The sequence below is a fragment of the Mustelus asterias genome, unplaced genomic scaffold (genome assembly GCF_964213995.1).
Source record: "Mustelus asterias unplaced genomic scaffold, sMusAst1.hap1.1 HAP1_SCAFFOLD_1085, whole genome shotgun sequence".
In the NCBI taxonomy this organism is placed as follows: Eukaryota; Metazoa; Chordata; class Chondrichthyes; order Carcharhiniformes; family Triakidae; genus Mustelus; species Mustelus asterias.
The window spans coordinates 109,475-120,086 of NW_027591030.1; the positions used below are offsets into that span (position 1 = coordinate 109,475).

The 10,612-nt window shown below is 48.0% G+C and overlaps 1 long non-coding RNA gene across 1 annotated transcript; it reads left to right on the forward strand.

The window, feature by feature from the left end:
• The first annotated feature begins 2,668 nt into the window (after window positions 1-2,668).
• Window positions 2,669-10,093, forward strand: LOC144487842 (uncharacterized). Its single transcript, XR_013496465.1, has 4 exons — window positions 2,669-2,761; window positions 5,108-5,135; window positions 8,518-8,604; window positions 10,026-10,093. It is a non-coding gene; the product is annotated as an uncharacterized LOC144487842 (long non-coding RNA).
• The last annotated feature ends 519 nt before the right edge of the window (window positions 10,094-10,612 follow it).

Genomic DNA, 10,612 nt, shown 5'->3' on the forward strand with positions numbered 1-10,612 from the left:
TATTGTTTCTTGTGTGCTATACAGACAAAGCATACTGTTCATAGAGTACTGGTCGCCTCATTACAGGAAGGATGTGGAAAAGATTGAGAGGGTGCAGAGGAGATTTACAAGGATGTTGCCTGGATTGAGTGGCATGCCTTATGAGGATAGGCTGAGGGAGCTCGGTCTTTTCTCCTTGGAGAGACGTAGGATGAGAGGTGACCTAATAGAGGTATATAAGATGTTGAGAGGCATAGATCGGGTGGACTCTCAAAGGCTTTTTGCCAGGGTGGAAATGGCTGCTATGAGAGGACACAGGTTTAAGGTGCTGGGGGGTAGGTACAGGGGAAATGTTAGGGGGAAGTTTTTCACACAGAGGGTGGTGGGTGAGTGGAATCGGCTGCCGTCAGTGGAGGTGGAGGCAAACTCAATAGGGTCTTTTAAGAGACTCCTGGATGAGTACATGGGACTTAATAGGATGGAGGGTTATAGGTAGGCCTAAAAGATAGGGATATGTTCGGCACAACTTGTGGGGCCGAAGGGCCTGTTTTGTGCTGTAGTTTTTCTATGTTTCTATGTAGGGGAGAAGGAAAGGAGAGGGTGCAGAATGTAGCGTTACAGTCATAGTTAGGGTGTAGAGAAAGATCAGCTTAATATTTGATTTATTATTGTCACATGTATTGGGATACAGTGAAAAGTATTGTTTCTTGTGTACTATACAGACAAAGCATACCGTTCATAGAGTACATAGGGGAGAAGGAAAGTGGAATATAGTGTTACAGTTACAGATAGGGTGTAGAGAAAGATCAAAAAGTAAAGTTTATTTATTAGTGTTGCTAATAGGCTTACATTAACACTGCAATGAAGTTACTGTGAAAAGCCCCGAGTCGCCACACTCCTGTTTGGGTACACTGAGGGAGAATTTAGCATGGCCAATCCACCTAACCAGCACGTCTTTCAGACTGTGGGAGGAAGCCGGAGCACCCGGAGGAAACCCACGCAGACACGGGGAGAACGTGCAGACTCCGCACAGACAGTGACCCAAGCCGGGAATTGAACCCGGGTCCCTGTCGCTGTGAGGCAGCAGTGCTAACCCACTGTGCCGCCGCGCTGCAACTTAGTGTGAGGTAGGTCCATTCAAAAGTCTGACGGCAGCAGGGAAGAAGCTGTTCTTGAGTCGGTTGGTACGTGTCCTCAGACTTTTGTATCTTTTTCCCGACGGAAGAAGGTGGAAGAGAGAATGTCCGGGGTGCGTGGGGTCCTTGATTATGCTGGCTGCTTTTCCGAGGCAGCGGGAAGCGGTCAGAGCTTCCCACTCAATGCTGGGGGGAAACGTAGAGACCTGCAGAGTTACTGAAAGCAGCCAAACAAATATCAATTCAGTTTAGGGTAGAAAAGAGTCTCAACAGCAAGGTACAACCAAAGAAAAACCTGTGCTCAGGTAAGCTTAATCACATTCATAAGAGTAGAAGCATTGCACTTAATTTTACCTACAGGCCAAGACCATTTCATAGAAACATAGAAACCCTACGGTACAGAAAGAGGCCATTCGGCCCATCGAGTCTGCACCGACCACAATCCCACCCAGGTCCTATCCCGATATCCCTACATATTTACCCACTAATCTCTCTAACCTATGCATCTCAGGACACTAAGGGCAATTTTTAGCATGGCCAATCAACCTAACCCGCACATCTTTGGACTGTGGGAGGAAACCGGAGCACCCGGAGGAAACCCACGCAGACACGAGGAGAATGTCTGTGTGGAGTTTGCACAGTGACCCGAGCCGGGAATTGAACCCAGGTCCCTGGAGCTGTGAAGCAGCAGTGCTAACCACTGTGCTACCGTGCCGCCCATTTCAGTATGATACGGTGGTTAGCACCGCTGCCTCACATCACTAGGGACCTGGATTCAGGTTTGGCCTTGGGTCACTGTCTGTGTGGAGTTTGCACATTCTCCCCCATGTCTGCGTGGGTTTCTTCCGGATGCTCCGGTTTCCTCCCACAGTCCAAAGATGCGTAGGTTAGGCGGATTGGCCATGCTAAATTGCCCCTTAGTGTCCAAAGATGCGTAGGTTAGGGAGATTAGTGGGGTTACATTGATGGGCCCTGGGTAAGATGCTCTGAGTAAGAGTTGGTGCAGACTCGATGGACCAAATGGACGCTTTCTGCACTGCAGGGATTCTATGATTTGTGGTGAGCCAGCTGTGTTCAAATGTAGCGCGAGAGTTAGAAGAGTGAGAGGCGATCTTGTAGAAACTTATAAAATTCTGACAGGGTAGATTCAGAAAGAATGTTCCCGATGGTGGGGGAATCCAGAACTAGGGGGTCATAGTTTGAGGATAAGGGGTAAACCTTTTAGGACTGAGGTGAGGAGAAATTTATTCACCCAGAGGGTGGTGAATGTGTGGAATTCACTCCCACAGAAAGTAGTTGAGGCCAAAACGTTGTATGATTTCAGGAAGAAATTAGATATCACTCTTGGGGTTAAAGGGATCGAGGGGAAGGGGGGGGAATCAGGATATTGAATTCGATGATCAGCCATGATCATAATGAATGGTGGAGCAGGATCGAAGGGCTGAATGGCCTCCTCCTGCTTCTAGTTTCTATGACGTTCTGGACAATGTGCTTCTGATCAGTCACACCGATTATGCCTTTTTTTTTTTTGCTTAGATTGAGCCGAGCGCAAAATGGACTCCGGGCAGCTTCTAGTCTGTCCCTACAACCCGAGTCACCGGATCCGGAGTAGCCGCTTCCCTTACCACCTGGTGAAATGCCAAAAAGTAAACTGATTACCGAATCTGCTTGAATTGAATTGTGGAATGGGGAAGTGATGATTTTTTTAAAAAACGGGCATCCATTTTCTTTTGTTTTGTATCGATTTCTCTTTCTCCCCACCCCTTTCCTGATTGGAAAATGAGGAGGATATTGATGTTGGCGAAGGAAAACACCCAGGTAATTCTCCGTTCGCCAGCCCTCCCAGATCCGAGAGTTTCCATCAGTGTTTTGACTTGATCTTGTCGCCTTGGTTTGCCTGAGGCCTGTTGTGTGAAGATCCTGTGACAAAGGAGCTGGTTGTGGGAGGGGGAAGGAGCTGAAGGGACTCTTATCAGAGGTCTTTTATTCATTCATGGGACAAGGCCGTCGCTGGCTGGCCAGCGTGTATTACCCATCTTGGAGGGCAGTTGAAAGTCAACCACAAGTCTGTTCTGAATCCAGGAAGGTGTCAATTGCTAATCATAGAATCCCTACAGTGCAGAAGGAGGCCATTTGGCCCATCGAGTCTGCACCAACCACCATCCCACCTAGGCCCTCTCCCCGTAACTCCACAAATCCCTCTAACCTATGCATCCTGGGACACTAAAGGGCAATTTAGCATGACCGATCCACCTAACCTACACATCTTTGGAGTGTGGGAGGAAACTGGAGCACCCGGAGGAAACCCACGCAGACACGGGGAGAATCATGACACACGACAACGCAGAGTCGCTGAGCAGAGACTGATAGCCAAGTTCCGCACACATGAGGACGGCCTCAACGGGGATCTTGGGTTCATGTCACACTATCTGTAACCCCCACGACTTGCCTGGGTTTGCAACATCTCACTAACTGTCCTGTCTGGAAACAATGCACATCACTTTAACCTGTGCTTAACCCTCTCTCCACTCACATTGTCTGTACCTTTAAGACTTGATTACCTGTAAAGACTCGCATTCCAACCATTATTTTGTAAATTGAGTTTGTGTCTTTATATACCCTGTTTGTGAACAGAACTCCCACTCACCTGATGAAGGAGCAGCGCTCCGAAAGCTAGTGGCTTTTGCTACCAAATAAACCTGTTGGACTTTAACCTGGTGTTGTGAAACTTCTTACTGTGTAAACTCCACAAAGACAGTGGCCCAAGCTGGGAATTGAACCCAGAACCCTGGAACTGTGAAGCAGCAGTGCTAACCACTGTGCCGCCCCAACTACTGTGGATTTTGGTTTAATTTATTATTGTCACATGTATTGGGATACGGTGAAAAGTATTGTTTTTTGCAAGCTATACAGACAAAGCATACCGTTCATAGAGTACATAGGGGAGAAGGAAAGGAGAGGGTGCAGAATATAGTGTTACAGTTACAGATAGGGTGTAGAGAAAGATCAGCTTAATATAAGGTAGGTCCATTCAAAAGTCTGACAGCAGCAGGGAAGAAGCTGTTCTTGAGTCGGTTGGTACGTGACTTCAGACTTTTGTATCTTTTTCCCGACAGAAGAAGGTGGAAGAGAGAATGTCCGGGGTGCGTGGGGTCCTTGATTATGCTGGCTGCTTTTCCCGAGGTAGCGGGAAGTGTAGACAGAGTCAATGGATGGGAGGCTGGTTTGCGTGATGGACTGGGCTACATTCACGACCCTTTGTAGTTCCTTGCAGTCTTGGGCAGAGCAGGAGCCAGACCAAGCTGTGATACAACCAGAAAGAATGCTTTCTATGGTGCATCTGTAAAAGTTGGTGAGAGTCGCAGTGGACATGCCAAATTTCCTTAGTCTTCTGAGAAAGTAGAGGCGTTGGTGGGGCTTTCTTAACTATAGTGTCGGCATGGGGGGACCAGGACAGGTTGTTGCTGATCTGGACACCTAAAAACCTGAAGCTCTCGACCCTTTCTACTTCATCCCCGTTGATGTAGACAGGGGCATGTTCTCCTTTACGTTTCCTGAAGTCGATGACTATCTCCTTAGTTTTGTTGATATTGAGGGAGAGATTATTGTTGCCGCACCAGTTCACCAGATTCTCTATCTCATTCCTGTACTCCATCTCGTCACTGTGTGAGATCCGACCCACTACGGTGGAGTCATCAGCAAACTAGAAAATGGAGTTGGAGGGGAACTTGGCCGCACAGTCAGAGGTGTATAAGGAGTATTTAATATGCTGGATAGAGTGTGGATTAGCCAAACCACAGGCCCCAGATTGTCAGCAAAGATGGTGGAGAGAGGGAATGGTAAAAATGTGAAAGAAATCACTCCCTCAGTTACTGCCCGGATATGTTGGCCTTGATTCCTTTGTTCGAGTTCTTGGAATGATGTTCATTTTAACACAAAGCCGACCGTGTCTGTGTTTTAATTTCTTCCCATTTCTTTTTCCCCCTTTGCAGAACCATCCCGAACTGGCAAACGTTATTGGCCATGCTAAATTGTCCCTTAGTGTCCAAAGATGTGTAGGTTAGGTGGATTGGCCATGCTAAATTGTCCCTTAGTGTCCAAAGATGTGTAGGTTAGGAGGATTGGCCATGCTAAATTGTCCCTTAGTGTCCAAAGATGTGCAGGTTAGGTGGATTGGCCATGCTAAATTGTCCCTTAGTGTCTAAAGATGTGTAGGTTAGGAGGATTGGCCATGCTAAATTGTCCCTTAGTGTCCAACGATGTGTAAGTTAGGTGGATTGGCCATGTTAAATTGCTCCTTAGTGTCCAAAGATGTGCAGGTTAGGTGGATTGGCCATGCTAAATTGCCCCTTATACGCACCGCCCTCTCGAGTGGGTCTAACTCTGATGGGTATTGACTATTCCTCCAGGCAGTGTTTGGATCGTCATTCCCTGGCACCCTGCCCAAGTGGCCACCCTTAATGCAGGAATGTAGATGCTGGGTGTCAGTTGGGTATGAGAGTGGCTGGGTAACAGCAGCTAGTTCCATTCCAGCAACGGGGAGATGGTGGTGTCACCAGCCTGGTAACCTGAGGCCCAGTCTAACACGCTGAGGCACACGGATTCAAATCCCACCCTGGCATCTGCTGGAACTAAAATTTTATAGTAGAGTCATAGAGGTTTACAGCATGGAAACAGGCCCTTCGGCCCAACTTGTCCATGCTGCCTTTTTTAAACCCAAAGCTAGTCCCAATTGCCTGCATTTGGCCCATATCCCTCTATACCCATCGTACCCATGTAAATGCTTTTTAAAAGACAAAATTGTACCCGCCTCTACTACTGCCTCTGGCAGCTTGTTCCAGACACTCACCACCCTCTGTGTGAAAAAATTGCCCCTCTGGACCCTTTTGTATTTCTCCCCTCTCACCTGAAACCTATGTCCTCTAGTTTTAGACTCCCCTACCTTTGGGAAAAGATGTTGACTATCTAGCTGATCTGTGCCCCTCACTATTTTATAGACCTCTATAAGATCACCCCCTCAGCCTCCTACGCTCCAGAGAAAAAAGTCCCAGTCTATCCAGCCTCTCCTTATAACTCAAACCATCAAGTCCCAGTAGCATCCTAGTCAATCTTTTCTGCACTCTTTCTAGTTTAATAATATCCTTTCTATAATAGAGTGACCAGAACTGTACACAGTGACCAAACCTGTACACAATGTCTAAAGATGTGCAGGTTAGGTGGATTGGCCATGGTAGAATCTGGGATATAGTGCTAGTCTCAGTGATCATGACCATGAAACTTGATCGCTTGTTACTAAAACCACATCTGGGTCACTAATGTCCTTTTAGAGTCACAGTAAGAAGTCTCACAACACCAGGTTAAAGTCCAACAGGTTTATTTGGTAGCAAATATCATAAGCTTTCGGAGCGCTGCTCCTTCGTCAGATGGAGTGGAAATGTGCTCTCAACTTTTAGAGTCATACAGTGCAGGAAAGGCCCTTCAGCCCATCGAGTCTGTACTGACAATATCTACCACTAAAAGCGCGCTAATCCCATTTTCCTGCACTTGTCCTGTATCTTTGAATGTTCTGATATTTTAAGTGCTCATCCAAATATTTATTGAAGATTGTCAGGTTTCCAGCCTCCACTACCTTCCCAGGAAGATTCCCACCTCCCTCTGAGTGAAAAAATGTTTTCTTAAATCCCCTCTGAATCTCCTCCTCCCTCACCCTAAAACTATCCCCCTCGTGATTGACCCCTCAACCAAGGGGAACAGCTGCTCCCTGCTCACCCTGTCCATCCCCCTCATAATCTTATTCACCCCAATCATGTCCCCCTTCTCTGCTCCAGAGAAAACAATCCAAGCCTATCCAGTCTCTCCTTATCGTTCAAATACTCCATCCCAGGCAGCATCCTGGTGAATCTCCTCTGTACCCCCTCCAGTGTAATCACATCCTTCCTATAGTGAGGTGACCAGAACTCATAGAAATCATAGAAACCCTACAGTGCAGAAGGAGGCCATTCGGCCCATCGAGTCTGCACCGACCACAATCCCACCCAGGCCCTACCCCCACATATTTTACCCGCTAATCCCTCTAACCTACGCATCTCAGGACTCGAAGGGGCATTTTTTAACCTGGCCAATCAACCTAACCTGCACATCTTTGGACTGTGGGAGGAAACCGGAGCACCCGGAGGAAACCCACGCAGACACGAGGAGAATGTGCAAACTCCACACAGACAGTGACCCGAGCCAGGAATCGAACCCTGGAGCTGTGAAGCAGCAGTGCTAACCACTGTGCTACTGTGCCGCCCTACACACAGTGCTCCAGCTGTGGCCTCACCAACGCTCTGTACAGCTTCAATATTACCTCCCTGCTTTTGTACTCTGAAATCTGCTGTCCTTGCCCGGTCTGGCCTACATGTGACTCCAGGTCCAAAGATGGTTGACTCTTCACTGGCCTCTGAAATGGCTGACCAAAAGTCACTTGGTTACAAGGGGCAATTAGGGATGGGTAAGAAATGCTGACCCAGCGATGCCCACGTCCCACATCCCATGAACGATTTTTAAAAAAAACAAATTAAATGGTCACTGATTCTGAGCTGGGAATCTCGCATTGCAGAGAGTGTTGGCATCATTGGTCGTGTCGGAATTCTTCACGGACTGGAGCTGGAGTCCGGGACCTTCCTGCTTTGAGGCTCCTTTCCATACTGGGAATATGAGTGGCACAGTGGTTAGCACTGCTGCCCCTCAGTGCCAGGGACCGGGTTCAATTCCCGGCTCGGGTCACTGTCTGTGTGGAGTTTGCACATTCTCCCCGTGTCTGCGTGGGTTTCCTCCGGTTTCCTCCCACACTCCAAAGATGTGCAGGTTAGGTGGATTGGCCGTGTTAAATTCTCCCTCAGTGTACCCGAACAGGAGTGTGGCGACTAGGGGCTTTTCATAGTAACTTCATTGCAGTGTTAATGTAAGCCTACTTGTGACACTGATAAATAAACTTTAAAATATTTAACCATACATTACCTGCCTTACTTGCACACAGTCTTACCATTTCCACTTTTCAGATGATTGTGGTGATTGTCCCTTTGAAGGGAAACAGGCGGGTCAGCTGGCTTAGGGAACTAATGGGGACTGAGGTGGTGATCACTCCAGGGGGTGGAGTGCTCTCTTAGGCAGAAGGCATCTGAAAATGTAGAAGACATGTAGGAACTGGGGTTGCTGCTGGCCTCTGTACAGTTGTTCTCTGTCAACAAATACCCTTTGCGTTCTTGTGGAGTCTGTGAGCGTGTATTACATATTTATTTAAGGAGAATTTTCTCTCATCAGGAAATCTGTCATGTTGAGAATGAGTCTCATCCAGATCCAGTTAAATCTCTTTCCCCTCCCCCCATTTCTCAGTTAATCTTTTGTTTTATTTTTCCAGAATCTAAATATCCATTGGACTGCACAAACGTCACACAGCAGGCTGCAGACAGAGAGAGTTTTCCCTCTGGAGAAAACTGGGATGATGGTATGGATTGTTTGCTGAGTGTCTCTTGGCCTTTGGGGGAGCTGGCTTTTTGTCATGTTCAATCTGAAAGCCACGCCCTTGGCCAGCACAGAAATTTGGTGTGGCGGTGTTAACATTCCCCTCTGATCTGCCTTGTCTGTATCATACAGAGTCTCTGCAGTGCAGAAGGAGGCCATTCAGTCCATCGTGTTGGCACTGACTCTCCGACAGAGCATCTTACCCAGGCCTACCCCTGTAATCCCACACATTTAACACGGCCAATCCACCTAACCTGCACATCTTTGGACATTAAGGGGCAATTTAGCATGGCCAATCAACCTAACCTGCACATCTTTGGACTAAGGGGCAATTTATCATGGCCAATCCACCTAACCTACACATCTTTGGACACTAAGGGACAATTTAGCACGGCCAATCCACCCTGACCTACACATCTTTGGACACCAAGGGGCAATTTAGCATGGCCAATCCACCTAACCTACACATCTTTGGACACTAAGGGGCAATTTAGCATGGCCAATCCACCTAACCTGCACATCTTTGGACACCAAGAGGCAATTTAGTAGGGCCAATCCACCTAACCCCTACACATCTTTGGACACCAAGGGGCAATTTAGCATGGCCAATCCACCTAACCTGCACATCTTTGGACACTAAGGGACAATTTAGCATGGCCAATCCACCCTAACCTACACATCTTTGGACACCAAGGGGCAATTTAGCATGGCCAATCCACCTAACCTGCACATCTTTGGACACCAAGAGGCAATTTAGCAGGGCCAATCCACCTAACCCCTACACATCTTTGGACTGTGGGAGGAAACTGGAGCCAATCAGCCTCCCATCCATTGACTCTGTCTACACTTCCCGCTGCCTCTGCAAAGCAGCCAGCATAATTAAGGACCCCACGCACCCCGGACATTCTCTCTTCCACCTTTTTCCTTCGGGAAAAAGATAGAAAAGTCTGAAGTCACGTACCAACCGACTCAAGAACAGCTTCTTCCCTGCTGCTGTCAGACTTTTGAATGGACTTACCTCGCATTAAGCTGATCTTTCTCTACACCCTAGCTATGACTGTAACACTACATTCTGCACCCTCTCCTTTCCTTCTCCCCTATGTACTCTATGAACGGTATGCTTTGTCTGTATCGCGCGCAAGAAACAATACTTTTCACTGTATCCCGATACATGTGACAATAAATGAAAGGAAACCCACACAGACACGGGGAGAACACGCAGACTGACCCAGGCCGGAATCAAACCCGGGTCTTTGGCGCTGAGAGGCAGCGGTGTACCACTGTGCAGCCCCTTTTTTGTTGATTGAAGCGGTGTTTGCAGTGGGTCTAACTCTGATGGACAACGCAGGAGATGCTGTTTGGGATGATTTCATATCAATTGGTGTTTTCTTTTCTCTTGCACAGATGAAGAAGAAGCAACATCTCCTTTTGTCTTTGGCGAGAGTAAGTTTGTTAATGGCCGTAGGATCTAGGTGAGGTAAGTGTACACTCCACCATGATACGATGGAGTCTGTGTCCTTGTGTGCACGCTTAAAGAATCAGAAAGACACTCTGTCCTGTGAACGTCCTATCCTGTTGGTTGGGGAGAGTCCCGGAGGGGGTGGGGGAGATTGTTGCGGGAGTCGTGGGTGGGTGGGGTGTGTAGACAGTTGGGGTTTTGTTGTGGGGGAGAGGGGGCTCAGCCTACTTGGGGGTGGGTTTGGGGTGAGTCAAATGGGTGGTGGTGCACGGTGGCACAGTGGTTTGCACTACTGTCTCACAACGCCAGGGACCCGGGTTCAATTCCAGCCTCGGGTCACCGTCTGTGTGGAGTCTGCACGTTCTCCCCGTGTCTGCGTGGGTTTCCTCCGAGTACTCCGGTTTCCTCCGGGTACTCCGATTTCCTCCCACAGTCCAAAGATGTGCAGATCAGGTGCATTGGCCATGCTAAATTGTCCCTTAGTGTCCAAAGATGTGTAGGTTAGGTGGATTGGCCATGCTAAATTGTCCCT